This window comes from Zonotrichia leucophrys, chromosome 7 (genome assembly GCF_028769735.1).
Source record: "Zonotrichia leucophrys gambelii isolate GWCS_2022_RI chromosome 7, RI_Zleu_2.0, whole genome shotgun sequence".
NCBI lineage: Eukaryota > Metazoa > Chordata > Aves > Passeriformes > Passerellidae > Zonotrichia > Zonotrichia leucophrys.
Window position 1 is genome coordinate 14,593,944 of NC_088177.1, and position 26,755 is coordinate 14,620,698.

General features: G+C 38.9%; 1 protein-coding gene across 9 annotated transcripts in view; it reads left to right on the top strand.

The window, feature by feature from the left end:
* The window catches only part of GULP1 (GULP PTB domain containing engulfment adaptor 1), a 173,232-nt gene that overhangs the window by 29,186 nt on the left and 117,291 nt on the right, over positions 1 to 26,755 (top strand). For 7 of the 9 annotated variants that reach the window (XM_064717620.1, XM_064717619.1, XM_064717625.1 and 4 more), the window contains exon 2: positions 11,986 to 12,039. The exons of 1 other annotated variant lie outside the window; for it this stretch is intronic. The gene's annotated coding sequence lies outside the window, so the exon portion shown is untranslated. Of the gene's footprint in view, positions 1 to 3,582; positions 3,634 to 11,985; positions 12,040 to 26,755 lie in introns of those variants that run through there. One more of the 9 variants, XM_064717622.1, reaches the window with a different exon arrangement.

Below are 26,755 nucleotides of genomic sequence, written 5' to 3' on the forward strand. Positions count from 1 at the left end.
TATAGCTTTTGCCCTGCAAGGCAGCAGAACCTGCAAGTTGTGCTTTAACCTGGCCATAGTGACTGGCAATCCCATGTGTTTGTCACAAGCACTCTGCCATTAACAGCAAATGTGATAATCTAGAAGAATATATGAGCTGTACATTGTTTTCTCTTTCAAAACTAAGTACATCTCCCAGAGGTCTTGGTTCCAATCCCCTTGCTTTGTGTCTGAGGTTATTGAATGCAGCTATTAAGCTGCTAGACTGGTTTTGTATTAGTAATTTTCTCTGGTATGTGGAGTAATTCCGGAATCCAAATCAATATCTGGCCTTTCAGCCATGCCACACTGAATGATGTGCTTGCATGGATGATACCCCCAGCTGTCAGTACAGCTATGTGGCTTTTTATTTACTGGTTTTGACTGGGGTGACATGAGACAGCTGGTGGCCACTGCAAATCTACCAATGTGGAAAGCTCAGAGCAAGCAGAGCCTACATGGGTGTTGCAGTGATCTGTCAGGAGACTGAAGTGCAGTTGACAGCACTGTTGATTATTTCTCTTAGAAACAAGCAGGTGTTTGCTTGGCTTTGGTGCTGATTGGCAAGGCAAAAATGATTTAACTGCACAAGTGACAGTGCTGCTGCGAGGAAGGAGGATTTGTGTCACCGCAGGCAAGGATAGTGTGCTGTACTTCTGAGGAACTGCTTTAATGCCTGGTCTTCTGTATGGTGTTTATTTCTCCAGTCTTGCACAAAAGTGGAGATGCTGGTTATTATCCTCAGGAGTAGATGTCGAGTTGTCACTCTGCTTAGATTTTGGCTTCTGTTGTTGAGTTTTATGAGGAGGAGGAGAGGGTGTGACGACGTAGCAGTAATATGATGTCACAGCACCCTGTTTCATGTAACTATCTAATTAAACTAGATTATTAAGAAATAAGATTATTCTACATGGACATTTAGTATTACATGGCAAACCTGGCATGTACATGCTAATACACGTATTTGTTTCTTGTATAGCTGATACCTGTCAGTCTTCTGTGTTTTCAAAATGTAAGATTTGCACCATGAATTCTAAACCCAGCCTCAGACTCATAAAAGACTGACATGCTTTAGTGAAAAGTTTGCAGTTTTAGTCTTCTTTTCCCAAGGTTGAATCTAATAGGATGAAGGATATCTAAGGAGCAAATGTTATTTTTTTGAAACTAGAATGCATTTACAAAACATCTTTATCTGAATTTGTTCTCATATTAGTCTGTTTTGTCTTTTAAATTCTCAGATTTCATAAACAAAACCATGACTTAGTCTTTATTTTTAAATCCCCATAGATGGAAATGTAATCACTATAAAAATACATGCAACATCATTTGTTTGTGTATTTTATTTGAAGCCAGATAAGAAAATTATGTAGAGCTAATAAACAAGAGAGGTGGTATTGTGTGGGTAAAGTGAATCACTTTCAAGTGCTCATGGATGAGGTTTTTGATGAAGTGCATCATGTGTAGCCTGTGTCAGCCAAGACAATCATTTAAAATGGAGTAGGAAGCTGCTTCTTCTGGAGGCTCTGTCACAACAGAGGCCTTTTAGGGCGCTCTGTGTGATCCATATACTTTGTGTGTTCCGGTATCTTTGCTGACCACTGATCCACTGATATATTTCAGGATTTCCTCATCTGTGATACTTTTGGCTTGATTCTGAAATTCATTTCATACTCCACTCCTGGAAGAATCTGGGGTACTTCAAACAGAAGTGCAATATAAGAATGAACAGTCACCATCTAAGCTCTTGACATCCAGAGTTCAGAGCCAAGTCATGTTTTGATGACTTAAGGATATTGTACTTTTATTATGTAGCATTTTTCTTACCATTCCTGGAGGATATCCTGAGTTTTTATAACTTAATGGCTAATGAAGAATTCCTAAATAAGACTTTCTCCCCCTTCCCATTTTGGAGTTGTGTTTCCTCTGAAGCATTGTTAGACTTGATTAGGATCTAGGAAATTTTTGAGTAATGAGTCAGAAAAATAAACAAAATCTGAGCAAGCAAAAGGTGGGGAATGGAAAAGACTTCTGATTTAGATGAGTTTAAATCCTTCCAGCTCTAAATTAGAGGTTTAGTTTCCCTCTCCTGCATGCACACCTTTTCCTTCCTTTTTCCATGTCCCTTTCCTCCTCTTGCCCTTGTACTCTCAGAAAACCCCAGGAGAACAGTTTTGTGCCTTACTGGGATGACTTTATGGGTTATGGCATATCTGTGGGATATATGTGCTTCTCTAAACGGCCCTGAAGGGAGAACTTTCAACTGTAACAAATCTGTCCTGTAAAGGAAGCAAAGCAGTAAATATGCTTATAGTTGTAAACACTAGTAATTCCATAGCAGTCCCTTATGTACCTCTTAGTCAGAAAATTATCTTTGTTGTGATTGTGTGTGCTTTGCAGTTTGGGATTTCAGGTTTTTTGACATTGAAATGAGCCATGATTAGAAGGTATGAAGAAATGGACCATAAAATAGATGTTTAGTGAAAGATAAGTAAAAGCATACTTGATAGGATTAGTGGGATATATTTGAGATGTGTTATGTTGCTGGCATACCCGTGACTGCTTAACCACTGAAGTAATCTGTTGCTATTTAATCCAAATAAATTTCATTTGCTAGGTTGTCTGTAAGTTACTGAATAAGTTACTTAGTTGCTTAGCCAAATGGCAAAGGGGAAAAAAAAAGTCAAACTACTAAGGAAATATGCCTTGACAGTAAAGAAAATAATAAAATGCTAAGGATCTCAGTTCTGAAGAAAATAAGTGGTTGTCTGGAAATAATTGCTTGAATATTTTGAGTTCATTATGGTGAATCTTGCCAGATGCTTTTGAAGAATATTTATGTGTGTTATTTGCTGTTGTGTTTCTTGTGCTTGCTGCAAGGCATGTGTACTTCTGGCTAATTTGATCCTGTTTGTTTATGGTCTAAATATTTCTTTTCCCCCCAGACACCAGTATTCAATTGTGTATTATTTCAGCTGCCATTTGGGAAACGTGACACAAATATAAGTCCCAGACAGTGTTTGTCTAAGGTAGAATTGTGTTTGTCTGAGGTACAATCAAGTGTATTTCTTCTTAGCTGACCAACTTGGTGAAATCTTGACATATCTTGACAGACTTCTGATATGTGTTTCACGATATATCAAAGAACATTTTACGTGCTAAGATCTACAGAGAGATGTTGCAGCTCAGATAAGTTTGTAGCATGTCTGGAGAAAGCAACTTATTAACTGTACTCTGAGCTTCTGACACCCTGGAAGTGTGAAGGGTGAGGAGAGTGTTTTCTGCTCGCTCCTATCTTGTCACTTATCTGGAAACATGTCAATTATTTGAGTCTGCCCTGGGATGTGGATATTAGGAAAACTGGTATACATGGCAAAGAACTGGCTGGTGTGAGGGCTGAAATGTGGGAAATTGCTTTGTGAATGATGGTCATTTTATGGTTATTAGTTCTGTTTTGTGTTCATGCAGGAATCCTGCTCATGTCTGTGACTTCTCAGGGTGTCAAGATGTTCACCCTGCAGTTGTGGAAGTCATTTACAGTCAAATGATGCTCCTGAGATGGTGGTTGAAGCACTTCTCCATATGCTGACATCCTTTTCCTGTCTAGTGCACTTTTCTGTGGGTACTGGCTCAGGTATTTTTGGTATGGGAACTGATCAAATATGACCAGGAAGTGGGAAGGGGAGGAGTAAGTTAATTTAGACATGTTCAGTCTGACTGTGGAGCAACAGAGTAAAATGCAGTACAGATGCTTTTCCTAATGGATGTAAAACCCAGGCACTGGTTTGTCATACACTGGTTTCCTCAGTGCTTGCAGTGCAGTTCTTTGCTGACCCAACCAGAACAGATTTATCCACGTGGACATTGTCTCTATCTGGCCTTCAGTTCACTTTTGTGCTCTTCAAGGCACCCCACTTCAATAAGTGAGGATGCACAGTGCTGTTGTGAAGAAAAGCAGAAACCTTGTTGTTACTGTGTTCAGTTTATTTGCCTTTGTTATGAATTCAGGTTCCTATGTGTGTGTATTAGGAAGGTTTCTCTTTTTTCCTGCTGAGCTCTATCAGAACAAAACAAACAGAAAAGCTTTTTACTTGGTTTCATCTCTCTTCAAAAATGAGGAATGTATTGACTTTTGAATGCAACAGAGCTCAGTTTATCTTTTAACTAATAACAGAAAAGAAACAGAACTTGCAGCAAACAGTGTGGTGGCTCTGTCTTGTCCAGTGGCTTTTCTCCCCTGCTCACCCTCATTTAAAAAATGCTTTTGCTAAAGATAGAATTTTGCCTTTGAATCTTTACTTTTGTAAGGTTTATCATAGCACAACTTGCCAGAACTTAATTGCCTTTTGGCAGATCTTTTTTCAGTTAATGGTGTTGCTGATGCTGGAAAAGAGGAGGATTCAGATGTTGAAGGGACTGATCTTGAAAAGGAAGACAGACCTGTTCAACTGGGCTTTTTTGAGCTGGTCTTTAGTGGAATTGGGCTGAAGCAGAGTAGTCTCATTTTTCCTTTTGCCTCTCTCCCTGGCAATGATTTTGCAACTTGTTGGAGTCCTCCAATAAAATTTTCATGCATTTCACAAACTCTGATGAATTGTTAGAAAAGAGAGATTGATGTCGCTGTCCCTGTAGGAGACATGAAGCTGACTGGAGTATGATGTGGTTGAAACTGTGAATTCTTGCTCATCACTCAGATCTGCTGAGTTTTAGTGACAGTTAGCTGTAATAAAGCCTCTGATAAAAACTTGATTTTATTTCTTGGTCATGAAAATTAATCCATTAAGCTCTATCATAATGGATGCAGCCTTTCCAGCACTTTATTTTGGAGTGGCCTTATAGGTTCACAACATTGTGAAGTTTTTGAATTATTTATCATACTCATGCAGTTCAGTCATCTGTTATTTATCTTCTATTTTTATCACATTTTAGCACATTCTGTTTTCTTCTAACTTTTGCTCTAGCCCTCTTCACTCTGTTTTTTCAGTAGACAGTCTTTTACTCAGTTGTGCTTCAGCAGATTGGCTTGTCACAGCCAATATATGTACATTATACATAAATTTCCTTGGTTTTTCCATGTTTCTTCAGTGTTCCAGATTTTTTGGCAGTGGGCTATCAATCAAATAGCTTACCTGTTTTTCTATGGAATTCTCAGTTTGCTGTAGGTGGTCTCTATGCATTCCATATGCTCCCAGGTTCTGCAGCTAATTTTTCTTCTTACAAATATTCCTTCAGAAATCTGGACAGATTTAAAGCTGCATAGTTTGGTTGTGTTCAGATGTCATTTCAATATTCTTGGTTCAGCAGTGTTCTAAATGACCTCTTCCTCTATCTGCACAAGATTCAGACTTGCCACATCTTTTGTATTTTTTTTTGGAGGTTTTATGGCTTGGCATGCTTTGGTGCTTTCAAATGAAATCAAAAACTAAAGGAGGAAATCTTGTGTGCTGTCTCTGTCTGTTCTCCCCTTGCAAGCAGCTATGTAGTCATGTCCATCTTGAGGCTTTGAAGGTTGCTCTTATTACACATGGAAGAGTTTTAGGATCTTGTTGTTCACTGGGTTGCTTCATCAGCTGTGCTTGTTTGATTTGTACCTTTTCTATACTGTAATTCTGCTGCTTTTTCTTTGTTTTTTGTTAATTTTGTCCATGCTTGCAAGGTTTTTTTTTTTTTCTTCTTATGATTGATTTCAATTGGATAAAATTTTAAAACATTGAATTTGGCTTTCATGTGTTTTTCAGTTAGCTGGTTTAGCTGCCTTTTTTTAATATGTTCTCCATTATTCTTTTTGTACCTCTAATTCTCTGCCACGTTTTTGAAACTGAATGTGCATGTCCATCTGCATCTCCCAGTTCATTCACAGAAGTTAGTGATAACCTAATGGATGAAATCAAGACTTGGGAGTCTGAAAGAATATCTCCACATTTGTTTTTTGTGCCTGATCCCCATCTGGAATTGCTCAGGAGGAAACAAGGAATAGGTGTGACTCAAACAATGAGGATGCAATTTCCATCTCTACGGTGTTTCACAAACACTCTCTTCCTCTGACCACTGCGGTTCTCCACACACTCAGATTTCCTTTTCTGATGTACATGATAGGTGATAAAGATGTACCAAGACCTCCTGGGTTTAAATATGAGCTGCTGTTCTCCTCTGGATGAAAAGATGAGTCCTGTGCAAAATGATTTTCTCTTCATCTGCTGCATTGCAGTGATGTCATGGATGGGATGTTTTTAGCCCTTGTGGTTTTTTTTTTAATACCTAATATGTTTTACAAAGGAGGTTTTTCCTATTATTGTTCTCTACTGTGATGAGAAATACAAATGTCCTGAAGACAACGCTGTGTATAATTTTAGCTGAAATACACTGCTGATCTAAACACCAAGCAGGACACTAAGATGTGAAGTGATAATATCTAAAGTTTCAGCAAGTCTTTTTAGAGATTTATGCTAACTATTAGGAACAATATGCTTAAAATGTGTTTTCTCCATTTTTCAAGTAGGAGAAAACCCCCAAAAAATCATCTGCCACTTGTGTCATAGCAGTAATCATAGTTGTGGGAAAGGTTTTTAGTTATAAAACTGATTTATATGCAATATGAGTGAATGGAATACATTAACCCTGATGTCCTGGACTTTGAAATAATAGTGTCATCAGTGTCCTGCTTCTTTTCCAGTCCAAAATTGCACATTGAATGTGGTGATATCTGTGAAATGAGAATATATGGGACTGTACAGAACTCTGGACTAAAAAATCAAAGAAGATGATGGAAGTTTTCTTTGTGGTGAAACAAGGATTAAAAGACACCTCCTGGCTCAAACTGCACAAGTGAACAAATTAGGTCTTTTTATGATACAAAGTGGGACATTTGTGGCAGTGAATTAAAGGTATTTCCTTTGAGCTTCATGCACCTTCATCTGTTTAGTCCATTGGTTATATTGTTGACACAGCTTTGATTTATATTTATTGCTTGAAAAGAGAAGATATTCTTATGTCTCTCTGCATACTACATCCTACGTGAACACAAAATCTAGTGTTTGGGCTCCGGATAAATTTTATCAGTGTGCCTAGCTGAATTGTGTATTACAGTCAAAAATTTATGTGAAATGTCTATTCTTAGTTACATTTTAATATTTCTACTTGATATTGTCTGAATATTTGATCACTGAGATCCTGGTTATTTAACAAAAAATATTTCTTAGTTATAATAAGTAGTCTGTTTTACTTGTTGTATTTGTGAACTTCAGTAACAAATATTCGGTTCTCGAAAAGAAACCTTGGTTTTTATACATCCAGAATTTTCAGTGCTATTCTATATAATCCAGGTGTAATAGAAATAACATTCCATGCTGCCTAGTAAGTATGTCACTAGGTCCAGTTTCAGTTAGTAGAACTAACAGTTCTTGAAGTGATTGTGATTCATTTAGAGGGGGTGCTTTTGTTAAGGTAAATCTGAGTAGTTGGTAGTTTTTTAAGTGAGGATGGCTCTACATGGAGTGTGTCTAATGAAGATTTTGGTTTGTAAAGTAGTAAAGCCAATGTAATTTCAAGTTTTGTTTCTTGAATTGGTTGTAGGAGAATATATAGTTACACTCTACAAGTATTCTGCTGAAATTAGTATCTGTAAGATTTTTCAGTAGTGCATGTAGTGCTTTTTTTTATGTGCTTATGTTTAGTTCAGTTTGTTGAACCCTGACACTCAATGCAGCAGTATCATATGGTTACCAACACACTCCTTAACAGGAGTAAAGTGGGGAAAATAAATATGTATATAATGACAACTTTTGTGACTCTATGAAGAGTCTCCTAAATGAAGAAAAATGTCCAGTCCAATACCTGTGGTTATGAACTTGCACTCCAGGATGCAGACAGAACTGAACACATCAGCTTGTGGTTTAAGCAAACCAGGAGCAGCTCCACTCCAGAAATGCTGTGGGTTTACCTCCAGAGCCGTGTCAGCATGCTGCACTCCTGAGACAATTCAGGAGTGTGAGGGTGTTGGAGGCATGGAGGTAACCAGTGTGAGGTTTCAGAGGTCATGTGGGTCTCAGGGCATCATTCCCAATGGGGTGTTGAAAGGCAACCCATGGAAATATCCAGTTTCCATGCTGTGCCTATGCACTGCGCCTCTCTGCTTATTCCATGTATATTTCTGTATTTCTTGGTGCCCTGTCTGGCTGTCTCTACATCCATGAGATTCTGACCACGTTCATGGACTTTTTACAGCTTCTTGACAGTTGTTACTGCTAGAGTTTTATTAGATTTTCGAGCACTTGTGTCATTGCCTATTTGATGTGTTGTAAGATATCTGGAGTAACTTAGTCATAAGTTATTTGAAGAAGCATGTTCAGAGGGGCCTTTAGGTTAATTTTCATATCACCTAGGTTGTAATTTTAATGAAGAAAAAAGGTTCTGCCTGTATGTTAGGCTGAGGAAAACTGTGGCTTGGTATAAAATTTCTGTCTGTGTTGCCTGGTTTGTTTTGGGCTGCTCCTGTGTGAGAATTAGCCTAAAGATTTGATGTGACATCTCTGTGGGGTGGCAAGATTTTCTAAGAAAATGCGTTCATGTGTAAGTCAGTGTGCTCCCACACATAAATACAAATTCTGCCTTTCTATCCTTGCATAGGACAGAAAAACAGGATTTCTTTCTTGAAAACTTATTGCCCTCTCTAGACCCTGAAACAGATCTTAACCAGTCAAACATAATTCTGGGGAATGTGATTCCCAACCTCACCCTGTTTTTCCTTATTAATAGTGGTCAAGGTGCTGTAGGAAGCTTTTTGCTGATGTTAGAAATACCTGCCCCTCGCTCTTGGCTGTGATTTGAACAAGTGCTGACTCTCATACCTGAAATCAAGGGCAGCATGCTTTGATCATAAAGTACTCCACATTTTATAGCTCTTTAGGAAATAACACCTGAGGGCTTGCACATGTTTCCTTGGCAGGTTGTTTCTGTAGTTTCTGCCAGGTTTTACTGCACCTGCAGCAAATCAGTTTGAGTGTAGCTGAGTTTAAGCCTCTCAGTAGAGGCAGGAAAATGCTTGATGATCATTTCAGATTGGGAACCTCAATTCTCTTATGTTGGGTTGCCACACTGGCTGAATGTAAAATAAGGACAACACTCTTTTTGAAACACACTCAAGTTTGTGGACCATAAAGTGCTCTGGTGAGAGCTGCCAGAGAACTGTTTCTTGTGAGTGTCCTCTGGCTTCAGGCTGCACTTTGAGGGGTTGGTGGCAAATAATGCACCAGGCTTTGTGAAGGACCATCAGACAAGATGTTCATTTGGTGACCTGCCTCTGTTTTGTGTACTGAACAAGGCAACAGCCTACAGAAAAAGGGTCATTGTATAATCACACACTGTCATTATGGTTACATGTAAGAGAATCCCAATTATGATCATATAGACAACTTTTTGCCGTTTTACAGCAGAGGACTTCAGCTTTCAGAAAATCAAACTACTTTTCTTCTCCTGGATTGTGCTGGTGGCCAGGCTTGCCTTTTTGTGACAGGAATTTTCAAATGAAGCACCCACTTCTTGTAGTGTCCTCTGTTCCTTTAGGAAGAGGCAAATTCACTGTGTTATAGGGGAATTCCCTCCTTCTTCCTGTTGTGCAATCCCTGCAGATTTATCTCATTTGATTAACAGCATGGCTTCTGACACAGGAAATAATTGGTAAATCCAGGATTTTTAAGAACTTTACAGAAGCTGATCATGCTTGGAATACTTCATGTGTTCTTGTTCATAATTTAGATTGTTATTGTTAATATAGTTGAAGGAGTTGACAGTCACAGATATAATTGCTATTGGAAAGCTGGGGTTATTACCCTCATGGGGTTTGACAACACACACTTTTGCAGAATCATTGTTTTTGGATCATCTGTTTCTTGTTTAGAGACCATGACTAAGTAGCTTATAAAAAAGTCATTGAGCTAATATCTTATAGAGAAACCTGTGATGTCAGATTTGATCCCCTAATTGCTCTTATAATTGGCATTTATTGGAGCTCTTTCACAAGTCAGGGCAACAGACCTCATTTGTTTTATGTAGAATGCTGTAAAAACAATTGAACTGGCAGCTGATTACAGTTTTCTATTCAGTAAGCAATTTTGGAAGACTGTGGCCTAGACAGTTGTCTGATTTGCCTAGGTTGTAAAAGTTAAATGTAAAGAGAGATGAATTTTCAGCATATGGCTCTGTGTTAGCAATTACATGCATTAGTGGTTTAGCTGGTGTGTTGTGTCTGCTCTATAAATGTTTATATTGCAGCATTCTGCTAATAGATATTGATGACAGGCAGTGTTTGGAGGCCCAATGTATGGCAGTGGCCATTAATTATGGCCCTGTAACGATCCATCTACTTGTGTTTGCCAGCATATCCAGTTATAACCCATGCTTGTGGCAACATCAACTATTCTGTTGTTCCCTAATAATTTAGCACAAGGTCATTGTCAGCTGGGATGTAAATATTTAACGTTTCATATTGAGCACATTAGAGTTTTAGAACTCTTTAAGCACAAGTGAGCCTGGAAATTAAATTATGCTGATTTTACATGAAGCTTGTCTTATTCATTCTGAAATGATTTGGAATGTTTTTTGATTGCCTAACTATGTGTATAAAGGAAGTATGCAGTCTCTTTGTCTGCTCTGAAACTACAGAGAGCTCTGTGGTGAAAGGAAACTTTTTAATGTCACACTCCTGTCAAGAAAAATAATTCATTGACCCTTGTCCATAAAAATTGGTAGCAAAATTACACACTTCTGACCAGTCTCTGGATCTCATGTCTCAAAAGCGTGAAGAATGTGATAAGTTTGAATTCAGCTGTGATGGGTGTTTTGACACTAAAATATTTTACTTTTGCCATATGGCTTCTCTCAATTCTGTACTTCTTTCTCAGTTGCACATCAGCTCTGAACAGCATGGGGTTTGTGGAATCATCTCTTCAAGCTGCAGACACAAAAATGAGCTTTTTTTCCACTATTTGTCAGTTAGAGACAGTCCTCTGGAATTGACATTAAATTTTTGTAATTGTAACAATGAATGTCTAATATCAATGGAAAGAATAAATGAAATATTTCTGGTGGCATTCATCCTGAAACTGAAGCTTGATTAGCAAGTAATTAACCGTCACTGTTATGCCTTTGCCTGACTTCACTGGCTGGATCCCAGAAATACTGACTTTTCCTAGTGGTGAAAAAGATCAAGGGCTTCTCCTGGATGTTGAGTTCAGCTGGCAGAGAACAAATTCCTGTGACAAGTGTGAAGAATGACCTGTGAACCTTATCCCACACACATAAACCCATAGAGCAATGACTGCTGAGCTTTTCTGTGCCCACAGTGCTGTGGTGAACACATCGCTTCTTGTACTGGAAAGCTTTTAATTTCTCTGCGGAATGTTGTTACTTTTTTTTTTTTTTTTAACATGGACCCCTTCAGGCCACTGAAAATTCTTTTCTGGTTTATTTTTCTACGTTTGACTTAAGAGGAAATATATATGCCTATGAAAATTCCCATTTTAATGTGTAATATTTGGGAAAAAGTGCATTTGCTGAGAGTATTGGACACTGTGCTGTTTGTATACACAAAGCCTCTGTACTAGACATGGTAAAATTGCCCAAAGAAGGCAGTTAAGTGATTTGTCATAAGATCTCATAAGAGCCTTGGAAATTCTTGGGACAGTTGCAGTGTGTATGTGTCCTAGAGAACACGTCCCCAAAATTCTTGTTTTTGTTCAACCCTTGGGAGTTAATTAGTCCTTGACACTGGCAATTTTTTCTTCTGTGTGTTTAAAAAAGTTCGCTTGTACCTCAAATAATCTCTTGATTCACGTTTGACAAATTATTAGGCCAGGTAAACTTGATGTCCAAAGTACTAGCAATATATGCAAGTATGGATTGAAGATTTAAAAATCATTTTCTGAGTTACTGAGAGTTTAATCTAATGGTTGTGGTTTCTGAATTTTCTGACAGGTAACATCGAGGTGAGATGCAAGACACGTGGAGAGGAGGGAAACACTAGATCAGGTTCAGTAATAACCTTTTCTGCTTTACTGTATATCTACATTTGATCAGATAAATGTGCTTACTAACACAAACAGCTAATCCCTTATATTGATCTGATGTGAATAGATTTAATTTCTTTGTTGGAACATAAATATTCCAATAGGAGGTTTTAGTGTGCTGTTTACACAGGGGAAAATCTGTAAACACCCATGGTCCTTTTGCTATCTGAATGTTTCTGTTGTCACTGTAGGGCACATAAAACCATAATAATTGTGGAATGGTGAAAGCTAATCCTTGTCCTGGATGGTTGCAGTTAAAATCTTTCTTTCCAGCACATATCTATGTCAACTTTTATTACGAATTCATGGTTCCTTGATGTGCCTGTTCTTGACCATTATTTATCTCACTGGCACAGGCTGATAATTTTATCTGTTGCTTTACTTTTATTCCAGTGCCAGACTGGGTTAGATCACAGAGCATGCAGATGTAGTTGTCAGTGCTTTGGGTGATGTGACTTCAGAGTAAGGCTGTCATCACTGCTTTGAGAGAACATAAATCTGCTTTTTTAACTGGGTCAGTTTCTTGGGGAAGTGTAGTAATTAAAAATGACACTTGTGACCTTCTGTTGAATTTGTTCTGTTGATTTCATTTCCATTCAAGTTGTTGTATTCTGGTACATGGAGCCAGTGTCACTGGCTAGGTTAGATGGATTTAGAAATTAGTAGGAACTGTGGTTAGGATTTGCTGTAGGATTTTGGTGGCTGGCATAAATTGCAGGCTCTGTTCTGGGGAGCTGGGAAGGGAGAATCCCTTCTAGAACTTGACAAGCAAATTCATGTGCTGAAGATATACAAGTAGCTAGGTAGGGATTTGTTCCTGATCAAGTCTTAGCAAGACTTACCATAAAACTGTGCTATTTTTATTACTTGACTTCCTCACAAACATTTTATATTTTTTCTCTCTCAAGATGAAGCAGAATTTAAATCTGCATGGTTTATGTTAGAAGAATATAACTGCATTTTGGATCCAAGGCATGTGATGAAATAAAGGAGTATGGGGTGAGAGGACGATGTACTCAATTACCATGTCCTGAGCAGAAGTAAACAATGTGGGCTGTGCTCTCAAGAGTGGGGAGTTACACTGTGTAACATGAGGTGATGTTCTGGCACCTGTAAAGCATCACAGCTGAAGTTTCTCGATTAAAATATTTCTGAGAAATACATCAGAAATAGCTAGATGTTCTGATCCTCTAAATATGAGCTTTGGGCTCTTAGCTCAATGAAAATGTTATAGAAAAAGGTTGCTGAAGGTTTTTGAGTTAGTTTGGACTCATTTGGGGTTTTAGTGGGTTTTTTTTGCTTTTTTGGGGCTTGTTTTTAACATAGATGAACCTTGTCTATAAAGAGGTGGTGTTTCAAGGCAGAATTTTTTTGTCTCCAGCCCTTGCCCTGCTGTTCCCAGGCACCAGATTATGTTGGTCTATGGCATAAATAGGGAGACATGGTAAAGAACCCATAAATATGAGTTCTGCAGAATCAGCAGTATATTGAAAGTCTTCTAAACTTCAGATCAGGCTCCCAAAGATAGATTTCAGCTGTGATTGTTGGAGACAGAAACATAAATGGGCTCTTTCTGCTGGTGCTTGTCACATGGGACAGTCACTCTTTGTGTAAGAGTCTGTGTGAGCTTCACTTACTTGCCTTTTTTTCTGGCTTTTGCCTCTCTGCTTAAGAATAAAGCCTCAAATTTTAGTACTTGCTCTGTGAAAATTGTTAGATACATTTAGTTACAGTGAGCACTCTTCCAGGGCCTTATTTATTGGGACAGAATGAATAGAAAGCTGTTGTTTATATCTATATTCCCTGATTACGCTTACTAGCATGCCAAATACCTAATGAAAAACTGCCTTGTTGGTTTATTTATTTATTTCTTGAACAAAGCCTGGTGTGCTCTTATGGTTCCATAGGGGTAGACAAATATACTGTAAGTGGCATTAATCAGAGCTCCAGCTCTGTCTTGGTATCTTTAACCCCACCTGTGGGAATAATGCTAGAGTTTGTTGTCTTCCCCACTTTCTGTCTTTACTATTAATTTGCACAGTAATACTGGATGCTTATTAGGTTGAAATTGCCAAGGAAAAATCTGTTACTTAAGTTTCTAAAAAGGCAAATGCTGTTACTATTATTTTTTCTTTTATGAAATGGTGCTTGCATTTATCTAAGGTGAGAGAAAAAACAGTGGAGCCTGTATGGAATGAAAAAGGAAGCTTCCAGTCCCTTCTACAGATCCAGATGTTCTCACCATAAGAGAAGCCTTCACTGTAACAGATCTAATTTTGCATGAGTTATGTTCATCCTTTGGGATGTCTAGGTGTGCTAAAGCATCTCTAAGGACAAGGTGGTAAACCTTGGACTAGCTTAAAGAACGGCAGCTCTTGATGATTTTTGAGTTGTACTAAAGTTTGGAGTAGGCAGTATTCCTTGGCACAAGGAGGATGAGTGTTGATAAACCTGTGTTTAGAACCTAAATGTTCCTTTCAATGTCATGTATGGATGCCATCCTTTCGATTTAGAGGCAATTTAGTTTAGTTTTCACAAAGGAAAACCACAAATTACTAACAGTGTACTGAAGTCATTAGCTGACAGCCTCAATTAGCATAGCAAACGAAATGCAAAATAAATACAGGAAGAGCAAGACTGACTTAGCCTTGAATTTTCTGCTGTGTCCATATTACTGTGCTACAAGGCTTCATTCAGTAGACCTGACAGACAACTGGAGACTTAAAATGTTAAAGAATAAATTCCATTTTAATCCCTTTTGGGGAAAAAAAGCCACCAACTTCTGGAACTGAGATAGTAATTAGGCTGAAACAGCGTAGATTAGCCCCACTTAATGTGGAATTTAATTACTTGAAAGCAATTAAATTAACATGGAGTCTGTTCAGCTTGGGGAAGGGTTTGAGTATATGGATTTTTGTCAAAAATGTTAATGCTGTCTCTGTGCTATAACTTGTTAACATAACTTTCTTTTTGCAGTTTGTCATCAATTCAAAGGCAACTGGTTTTCTTTAAATGAAATAGGTTGTATTGGTAGGGAAAAATGTCAAAACTGGCTGGATTGCACTTTGGTTCCTAGTTAGCAACAACCAGGCAGATAAGATAACATCTCCTCCTTTATTACATTTGAGATTTCCAGCCCTTTGCTTCCCTCATCTTGTTTACTTCCTCTTTACTACCTGGGAATTGCCAATAACTGCAGCACAGCTACCAGGGAAGCAGTTTGTCAGGGATTAAGGAAGAGGTTGAGTCATTTTTCCTCTGAATTCTGTCAAGATTCACAAGATGCACAGCACATGACCCTTGTGGGGAGGGGAAAGCTCTTTGTGGTGTCCTGATCAATTTTTCACCATGGTTAAAGGAGGAAAGACACAAAGGCACTGTTGGTGGAGACACACAGGTGTCAGGAAGGCACTGGGCAAAAAAAAATGTCCACTTTGTGTGGGAGCTGCTGAACTTTTCATTTGAAGAAAGGATAGGAATGCAGAAATCCAGGATTTAGTGGTCTGGTGCTACCATCCTTTGTGCAGTGGAGAAGAGGACATTGTTGGTCATAAAGTGTAGTTGTAGACCAGTTGAAGGTTTGGTGTCAATCTGGGGTTTCTTGGGAGAAAAGGCCGGTCCAGTGCTGCCGGTTTGCCCTGGCTGCAGCTTTTTGGTGCTGATTGCATCTACTCCTTGGGGAGAGGTTATCTCAGAGCAGCTGCACAGGAGTCCTTCGGTGCCTTGGGCTCCTCCTGCAAGTGCAAGCCCAGCCTTGGCAGGGGCTGCTGCTGCAGCTGCTGTGGGGCTGGTAGAGCATGGGGTGTCCCTCTCCTTTATCACTGAGCAGGGGAGGCTGATGGGCCATGCTAGGATGTATGATTTCTGATTTTTCAAGCTGATTTCATGTCCACTGCCTGACTTTGAGATAAGAAATTTGGTGCTGAAAACACCTTCCTTTGGGTGTTAGGAGGGATTAAGTGCCATCCCTTCCTCCCTCAAGAAACCAAAACCCACAGTGCTGCTTTAGTTGCTTTTTGCTATTTGACTGTGACGTAGAGGACACTGCATTTTTAGTGGCAGCTTTAGTTTCAAAGTGTGTTGTGTCAGAGTCTTGAGAATCTTTTAAACTTGTGACTTCTGTTTTCTGCTGGCACAGTAGGTTTTAATTGTGGCAGTAAAGAGTAGTAACATTTTAAGTTGGAAATGTCTTTAGAATGTGGTTTGGGCATATATTTTTCAAAGGAGGAACACAAATTGAGATTTGTGTTTCCAGTGGTAGACCATTTTGAAAGATTGTTCAGTTTATGGGTAGTACTTCCAAGTTTCTCCTGCTGGGTTTTCGCTGAGCAGGTTAATGGTGTGTGTTATTCACATTGCAGTGAAAGTGCAAAGAGACCCAAAGAGATCTGGTCATCCTTAACTTACTGTGAAACTGTTTGCATGCTGGTGGCTACATGAGTGAAGTTGGGATTTAAAGGGAAGCAGAGAAGAACTGAGCCCAGCTGGCTGTGCCTTTCCTCAGAAGGTGACTGTGCTCTTGTACACAGACCATGAACAGACAAGTGATGACTATAATCTTCCTCCTTAGCCTCTTACATGTCCAGTCCGGAAAGGCAAAGGCTATTCTATAAGTCAAATTCTGACGTGGATTTGAGCAATGGGCTGATAGTCCTGATCTCTTTCTTATTCTCCCTTTTTCTTGGAGGAGAAGGAACTAGAATGCTTGGGATCCATTTGTTCTAATGCCTGTTGACTATAAAAACCTTCTGTGTTGGTGGTTTTGCAGCTCTGCAGTGAGCTGTGCTCACAGGACACTGTGGGTGAAGGCTTAACCTGGCACACCCTTCTGCAGAGTCTTTAGGGCAAAACAGGCAGGCAAAGGCCACCTTTGGAGGGGTTTGGAGTTTGTTTTGCCATGGCAGATAAATCTGTTCTGCAGTGTGTTCATTGTGCTGTGAATGCAAGAGCGGATGTTTTGATTTGAAAGGGAATCTTGTTTATAATTCTTAAATATAAACTGAGTGTGGGGAGGAAGCCTTACTGGAAAGCCCAAGAGCCTTCCTGGACCATCTTCTGGTTCAGCAAGCAATAACCCTTCTGGTGTTTTGCATCAGTGACCATGTATGTGTACATGTATTTTTAGAAGGGCGTCCAAAGGGCCCTTACTGTGTGTGGGTTTGTTTATGGTTCTGTCTTGCAAACCATGGGATATTCCAGCTCTGCCTCCCTCCAGTTTAAGTTCCCAGCCTGCCTCTCTGTGCCCCTGTGAGCTGCTGGCTGGTGCAGGGAGTGAGGCTGGGAAATGATAGAGCTGTCTTCTCATCTCACTTTCCTCATAAATGGCATCAAATGCTAATTGCTCTTCATTCTGCACTTCAGCAGGAGCAGAGTGATACACAGCTAGGGTTTGCTTTTCCCCAGGGTGCCGTGGGTGTGACTGATGGATCAGAGCCAGAAGAATTTGGCAAAGTAACCGACTGTAAAGGGAATAATCTCTTTTTCCTGATGACGGATGGCACTTAGAAAGCAGCTGGGCCTAAAAGCCATTTCTCATGCTAAGGCTCTGCAATGTGCAGGTCAGCCATTGAGCAAATGCAAGCCTTCAAAATGAGAGCTAATAGCTTGGCAGGTTATGCCTGACAAGCAGCAAGTGATTTGCTTTTACTTCTTTAGTGTGTGGGGTTTAGTAGGGTTTTTTTGTGGCTTGTAAGATTTAGTAATTCTAATATTTTTCTATTAGATGATCATCTGTTTCTAAGTTCAGAAATATCTTAAAACATAGTTAATATGGAAGCACATTTTCATGCTCAAATACAGTACATTTCTCTAATATCTAAAAAAATATTTCTATTTAACTGCTGCACCTGCCGCAGGTTTAGAATATAGGATAAAAAAATACTTTTCAGCCCAGCAGTTGTTAGAATATTGGACCTCACTTTCCTGTGGAGCAAATTGACAGCTGCCTGGGACAGAGAATCGTGTGTTGCTCCCAAATAAATGGTCAGGGATTTGTGGAGGGGAGATTTGAGAGGAAAATCCATAATGGAGTGAAGGTAGATTCATAGAGCATAACAGTAGGAAAAGACACTTGTCTAATTTGACATGCAACATTCATAGCTCCTGGAGAGCTGATGTTGTCATATTTACTGCTGACTTGGTAAAAGAAGAATGACAGAACTTTCCATATAAAAGTCTAATAATCATAAAGTATCTACATGTGCAGCAAAGTCCTAAACCATTGTAAAATGTGGATTTCTCTCCTAGGAGATAGGCCTGTGAGTCTCGATATGTGTTGTTCTGTGAATACAGGCAGTTCTAATCTTTGAACTGCTTGTCAAGTGCTGCACTTCTGCTTGAAGGGTTAAGTTTGAAGAACTGTTCTCTCTACAACCAGATAGTGCATTATTCAAAACACAGACTTCACAAATAGGTTTTGTTAGATTGTATTCATTAAGCAGCAGCATCTTGACAATAAGTACTTTTAGTGTGTCTGAAACTCCTTGTGTTTAGCAATTATCATCTGTGATGCTTGAATTGATTTTTTAATCACAAAGCTGGAGTTCTGTTTTACAGGAATGTATTGACACAGTAATTATAAATGCAGAGTTTTCACCTTAATTTTAATAAAATTTTTACTATCCAGTATTTGAAAGGAATGTTTTCCACAACAGACATATTCATATCTTGATACACATGTGCACTCTGCAGTTTTCCCAAGAAGGTTTCAGCTTAGTAGTGGCTTAATAAAGTATTCAGGTGAAGTAGGACTCTCATTTAGACTTCCAGAGCAGCCAGAAAGGTGAATTGTAGCATGAACTTCCCTCACAGTTTGAATTCAATGGAACTGAATAAGGTTCTTAACTTGTTGTACATTAGTTCAGTACAGGGTGGGAATTGCTTCAAATTCTTTGTTCTATTTTATAAAGTTCATTATAGAGTTTAGCAGTTAAATACTTCTATGGCCCTAGGAAGCAGGGTTTGTTTAGATTTTATTCTGAATTTGCAAATGCATTCCTGTTTCTTTTGCTGCTCTCACCTTGATGTTAGGAGAGCAGCTGAGGCCCTGTTGCAAGGTTTGTATTGTTTGTATCCTCTTGCAATTGTGGTCTGATAAAATCCTGTTTAAGACTAGGCTGTTTACATACAGAAGGCTCTTCTCCCTTCTCAAATAGTTGTGAAGTAACTAAATAAGCAATATTTTTGGGGAGATCAGGAAGGGAATGTGTGTATGAAATACGTTTTGTGCCTGAGGTGGGAGGTTATCAACTCTCAACTTTTGGTTTATGGGAAATAAATTGTGGAACAAACAGTAGATTGCTTGCAACATGGATGTCAGATCCATGTAGCAATAATGTGTATATTAGTGTTTTATATGCAAAATATTGTGTTCTCGCTTAAAATTTAAAGAGTAGAAATCTAAAATGTTGAGGGTGGTGCTTTAGCTAAAATTTATCCATCCAGGTGAGGATGGACCTTTGGCAAAATGTTTCTTATTTGTGTGTGTGAAACAAAGACCTAGTTGCATTATTACATTTTAAGCCAGAGCTAGAGTAACAGATGGATGTTGGAATATGCAATTTCTGCTTAAGTTTACAAGACTCTTCAGAATTTATCTCTGATTTTTAAGGGGGTAACAAATTCAGACTATGGGAAAAGGAATATGGAATGTTCCTACTGCATTGTCATAACTCTATCTCTCAGTAGACTGATGCTCCAGACTTAGACTTTGTGCCAAAATTGTGATATATTTTTGGATCAAGCAGTTAACAAAACATTTTATTACCCAATGAAGGAATGGAGTGACATAAGGCATGGAGTTTTCTAGTGCACGTGGCATTGCCATGCTATTGTTTAGTGTGCTTTGGTTTACCAATACTTCCTTGTTTTATAAACTCAGGGAATGCCGGCTACTACTATCTGCCAAGTGGTGACTTAGCCAAAAATTAGCTAAGGATTATGAAAATAACTCTTTCGTTTTGCCTTTATTTGTACCTGATGCTTTCTGCAGAGGCTTCTGTTGTTTCTGAAATTAAGATCTGACTCAAGTAAGAAGCATGAATTGTTTGGAAATTGCAATGAATATTGTTTGGAAATACTCCTTAGTCATTTTCTGTGGTGTCTTGGTATGACTGGCATTTTTCCTGGCTATGACTGTGTGTCTGCATTCAGAATGTGACAGCCCCAAGTTGCTTTTCCTGCAAGTTCTATGAGGTTTTTTCATGGTCAAGTGCCAATTTTTTTAACCAGTCTTCATTGTGAATCTTTCAGGACGGTTATGAGGGAAGAATAGGATGGCTTTTAACAAGTTTCTTTTTTGAGACTTTAAAAAGTTGCCTTGCTTACAAAGAGTGAGTGATTGGTTGTCCCTTGCCTCTCATGCAAGAGGGGCATTTGTCTTGCTGTGCAGTGTCTGGCAAAAACATACTGACATGTAACAGAAAAGGGCAATAGTGCCTTGTCCAGTGTTTTTCTTAACAGGAATACCCCTTTCTTTCTATTTCTGTGGAAGAAAAAAAAAAAAAAGTTAATCTCTGACAAGGTTTAAATGTCTCCTGGGTAGCCAAGGTGTAAATTTGGGCAAGACAAGGTAACAGGAGACTGCTGCTGCACAACATGGACCCTGATCACTCACCCACAGTGATGCCTCAGGCAGTTTTGGGAAGGATGGCATTAAAAAAGGTAGCTCATTTGGTTTTCCTTCCGAGTGAATAAAGAATACTTAGAAGGAGCTGAAAAAATTTGTGTCTTCCTAATAACTATGCTAACTTTGTGTCTTCATTGTATTGCTGATGTATTTTCTGGGGCTTGGCCACACCTGGAGGAGACACCACTTAGTACTTTATTTCTGCTCTGTATTGTTGGTCTCTCCTCATGCAGTAGTAGGAATGATAGGAACATAAACAAATCTGTTTATTTTACTGATCCTCTCTTATCAGAGTAATTGCTAAGTAAGTGTTGCTGCAACTGCAGTGAAGTCACTTAAATTTGGCATCTGAGTCTACCCAACTTCTTGTCTTCCCTTTCACAGCTGCTGGAGATAATCCAACTTAGGGAAATAAACTATTAGCTTTTTCTTTTTATTGTGATAACAAGAAGGCAGAATTAAAATTTCAGGAGTACCCTATTAAACAAATTTTTTAGGCATGGCTTGTCAGGAACTTAAGTGTGCAAAAAGGGCTTGCCCAATATGCACTTAGAAACCCCTTGCTGCTGTTTTGGGAAATACTGCTGTTAGAGGCAATTAGGAGGACACATGTAAAACAGTTGCTTTCTTTCTCAAGGATGTGTACTCAGCATCATAAACTCCAAGCATTATAAAACATGAAATTCCAGAAGTGGTATTAAAAAAATAAAAATAGACTGCTAATCCAGTTTACCTTTTCTTGAATTTCTTTACTGGTTAACGGTTCAGTCAAAATGTTTTCTTGTGTGGTTAGAGTTGCTAGAGGCCGAGTTGGAGCTGAAAATCTACAGGGTGTCAATACCAAGTGGAACAGCTCTATGTGGCACAAAGTTTATTTTAGGAGCCCTGTATCAAAATTCTTCTGGCTCATCAGTTGTTCTTCCCCTTGATGTACACTAAGACTTTAATAACAGCTATGGAAATACTCTTCTGAGACTTCTACATTCTGAGGAACATTGTGCTTCCAAGCCTAGGAGCTTTTATGTCTTTCAAGATGTTCTGAGAAGGAACTGGGAATAGTGGAAGGAGAGGAGAAGCCAAGCAGTGCTGCTACAGGAGTTGCACTTCCATGGCTCACTAGGATTAGCACTATCTCTGCTGTTCCAAGAAACCAGCAGCCTGAAGGCTGCAGTCACAGTATGTGTGGTTTTGTTTGGATAAAAGATACATGGTCTTCTGTGGCTTGCTTGAATGAAGTTTAATAGGGTCCAGCATTATCCAGGTGAATGCATCTTGGCTGCTGCTTCCATTAAAAACGTTTTATGTGTAGCCTCCTAGGTGGCATGTTTCATGCTGTTTAGTTGCAAGATCTTTGAGTCCTGCCAAAATAAAATAAAAAATAAAGTATGTATTCCAAAATGTTCCTCTTGTTTTTTAACCAGGGAAGTGGAAGTGGTTTTCTGATATAAAGGAATGAGGATTTTCTGCTACGCAGAAATATACTACAGCCACTTTGTGTCCGACAGTGTATTATGGCATATTTGACAATGTTGGAAGCCAAGGAATTTGACTTATCGTTAATGCACAGCTTGTTTCTCTCAAAATACAGCTTCTGTTTCTGTCAACTTTACATAAAAGGAGTTAAATGAAACAGGTGAGTTCCAGCAGATGGTACCCTGACTGTGATGGCATGCAGAAGGTACCTGTTCCTGTCCCAGAAGTCTCAGGCCAGATACTTCTTAACCTGTGTTTGTGAGCAGTTGTGTGGTTTAATGTCCTCCAGAAGATCTGGGGCTTTTTCAGGGCCATGGAAATGAATGTGAGGTACTCTCATGTGTCTGGGTATTTTGGTGTCTCTCTGAATTACAGTTTTGTGGTCTTTTCCAGTCACTGATTTCTGAAATAATGGATCTCTAAGGAGGCTGCCCTCTGTGACACCTGTGAGTCTCAGCTGGAGGTGCATCATTGTTCTGTGTTAGTGAGAGATGGGGAAGGATGGGAGAGGAAACAAGGTGAAATGGAAATTAACTAGATGATTTTTGCTTTGTCTCCATCTTAATGAAGTTGAATTTTAAAATACAGCCATGACGGTGATGCCTGCTTACACAGTTCTTGAGAACATACAGTTGTGTGGCTGTAGAAAAGAGCCATAAAAATGTGCAGAAGATTGACAATTAGAGACTTAATGCTTTTCAGAAAGAGCAATTACAAATGCCTTTACTATATAGGAAAACAGCAGGTAGTGATGCTTGTGTTCATTTGCAGGGAGACACGTAACAAGTATCAATCACCAAAACAGATGCTTAATAACTGGCTTTGGAGGTGAGGCATATGTTTTTGACAATGAAAATGATTCATCTTTTGGACAAGCTACCATTTGGGAAAACATTGTAGCCATCCATTGAGACGTTGAAATTGAAAATGTAAATTTTTGCTATAGCTTTTCAAAGGTGGAAATCCTTCCTAGATGAAATTTAATGGCCTGTGACAGGTGCAGCAGGTAATTTTGGTCATGAAATTTAGAAATGCTCTGCCTTCCTAGCTTAGCATTCTGATGTGTTGTTGCCTGTTCCATCTAGAGCAGTATCTTTCACTTACTGCTTTTATTCTCAAGTGTGATGTTGTTCTAAGAGTCTAAGAGAGAAAGTCCCAGAACACTTCAACTGGTCACTTATTGGCATTGCAGGAACTTCTTCCTTCTTAGGAAATATCTTTAATAGGCAGCTTCTCTTTTATTTGTGCTTCTTGATTTTTTTTCACATTGTTCTCAACTCAGTAACTTCCTGTGGTAGTGTTTTAGAAAAAAGGCATTTGTTTGGCTTTTGACAGGTGTGGATGCAGTTTGTTCTTTTTCTTGTTGTAATAAACTATATTAGAAACAAGGTTTTGCCTTTAACTTAGTGATAGTTCAACTATTTATTATTTGTGTTTTTCAGGCTGTACTCAAATATTTTGGTGCCTTCACCAATGCATTGAGTTCGACTCCTAGTATAATTCTCTGTAGCATTGGATTCTTCATATTGTGGACTCTTCTCATTTATTGTAAGGTTGACAGCTCAGCTGTGATCTTTAAAAAGGACCTAGGAGATTGAGGGGATAGAAATCTTCCCAGTTTTTTGTGTAGTGGTTCATTTCATTCCCCACTGTGTGGATTTTGATGTAGTATCAGTGGTAGTGTTTAAATTCCTTTAGTTGAGATTAAGTAGCAGAACTGAGCAGGCTGGCATGGTGGCTGTGACTTGACAGACTGCTGTCTTCCCATTTCACTTTGTTGCATGCCTACAATCCTTGTCAAGAGAGTGTGGATCACAGGTGCTAAGTGGGAGATGGGCAGCAGCTCAGGAATTGGGCACAGGAATTTTCCTTTTGAGAGGAGTTCCCAGAGACAGCAGGACTCCTGGCAAGTGCTGCAGAAAGGCACAGCTCCCATGAAGTGATGGAAGGAGCAGTGAAGAGAGAACCTCCAGAGACTCCATAAGGAAGAGAAGCAGCTAAATTAATCTACAGAGTGACAAACCTGCTGAGCCCAAAAGGATTCACTGGCAGGGAACCAGTGGGCAGGAAAAAGGCTCCTTTTTTGGATCACTCACAGTGGATTCTCTTTTCTCAGCTGGCTTACAATAACACGCTTTGATGAAACTTAGATTTTTGGGTTTAGCAACCCTTGGATTGTTTTTGGTAACTTCTTGTAGGACAAATTCAGCTCTAGTCCAGGCCACCTTGGAGTTCTAGGAGAGCATCACACAGTAGTTAAAAAGGAGCAGTGGACTCAAGTGCTAGAGGACTTGGACAGCCAGGTCTGTAGTTGCTGTGGGATGTACCTGTGTCAAGAGTTAAACATGTTAATAGTTGTGTGGAATCAGATTAATGCTCTCTGTGCTGTCCTGTATGTAGGCTCATTTTCTCTTTTATTCTTTACTGGAGAAGGTAAGAATGAAATAGCACACAGTTACTTTCTTAGTGATGTGTAAGTTAAGGGCAGTTGGATCAAAAAAGATTTATTTTGTGCTTAAGGGAACTGGATGGGTATTTTACCCCTATAGCTTGTTCCAGGCACTTTCTGAATGCTTGAAAATTTGGAACATGCAAAACCATGAGCTTTTATCAGTGTCCAAGTTAGAAAGTCTGTGTGTATACGTAGTGAATACATAGGAGGAATTGTTATTGTAATGCTCTTGATACAGTTGCCAAACATCAGTACTGTTTGATTTGGCATATGGATTTTAATTGACTTCTGAAGGGGTAGCGGACATCTGTTCAACATTCCAGCACTCCCATTGAAATAATTGGTTAATAGCTGGTCCTAGCTGTATGTTGTATAGTGCTAACTTTGGGGGGGCAAAAAAATTGCGTTTTTGTTCCAAGGCATAAATTTTTTTTTTGTTCCTGTTAAATCATTGATGTAGAACAGGGGAAGCAGCTCTGAAGTTTTGCTGGTTACATACATAGTTAAATGGTGTGTTGCTTCCAGAGAAAGGACAGGCAATGTAGGAACTTTCCTGAAGGAAATTGAGCACAATAATGCAAATTGAATGTAATTCCATTGGGTAGGAAATCTGGTGAATAGCTGAATTGTGAGAGAACAGAGGTATTGTAGTGGCTGTTCAGTTCTTAATTAAAAATCAAAGCAGTCATATATTTTTTCCATTTCTATGTACCATGAAAAATGAACAGTTTTTACTTGATTTGTAAAATCCATACCATGTCTTTGTAGGAGAATGCAGGAGGAAGCATGCGACATCTTAGAATTGACTTAGTATTTTTGTGGTATTTTTGAAACAAATGGTTGCTAGAAATCATTTTGATACATCTCACTGTCCCATATTTTATGTAAGTGTAAGTTTGAACTGGACCTGTCTGAATTCAGAGGATTTGCTGATAAAAAAATTGAGAGGGTCATACTGGACTTTACTTTTGGAATATTGGAATTTATTTGATTTATTTAGTGCTTGGCTTGTCATTTTCAGTCAGTTTAATTATCCTTCAAATGAGGCTCCAAAAATTCTATCAATTTAAAAAGAGAAGGATGTGTGCTCCAGGAAAAACTCCAAAACTTGTGTTTTTCTGGATTGTGCAGGGAGGTTTTTGCAGAAATAAGAGAGGAGAGAAATGGGCTTGCAGCAGTTTTAAAGTTTTTTGATATGTGAGCAGGGATATCTAGAAGCCTTAGATAGCAAATACCTTACCAAAAAGGGAAGCTTGGAAAAGAATTTGTTGTAAATGCCAAGATTAGATGCTGCACTCCTGGCAGTTGTCGAGACAGAAAGCAAAAAAAATATTTAGGGAGTTTGTGTTATTGCCACGTCTTTGTTTCACAGTTGCTGTATCAGCCATGGGAAGGGAGCAGCAGCAGGATCACGTTGGTAGTAGGAGAAAGGAGGTAACTAAAAACCCCCTTGATCTTCAAAACTCTGCTCAGAATGGCTGTACTGAAAGAGAACTTCATGTATAATACAGGAAGATTGCCTTCAGAAGCTTGCCATGCAGAACAGCTTTATGCTGTAATTCCAGCTTTTTCAGCACAATACAAGTCAATGCTTGATCTAACTGGTATCACTTATGGAAATTGAATGTTCACAGCAACAGTTCTCACATCTCCTTGTATTTTCATTGGATCTCAAAGTCAATGTTTCTTGCTGTAAATCTGTTTAGTTTTGTTTATGTTTTCATGCACAGCAAATAGCCTATTTTATTGTGATTTTTTGTGGTAGTGGTATAGATTTGATACACAAAGGTGTCCTTTGGGTTCTGTTCTGTTTACAAGTCTGGTTACAAAAAGCCCATTTTGATATGTGGCCACTAATTGGTAAAACTGTGATCATCTCATCCTATAGATATACCAAATGAAAAGTGGTTTTCAAATTAAGATTAACTTTTTAATGATTATCGACATGTATATATCAATCACTTTGAGAGCTGTTAATTGGAAAAAAATTATCTCTCGGGCTGCAGTGCTTTAGAAGCAGGATTCAGGTTATAATTGGCTAGAGGGAAGGGCTTCTATCATCTTCCTCCCATGCCTCAGTTACCTGTCAGGGGAGCTTAAAACCCATGGTTTTTAATGATTTCAGAT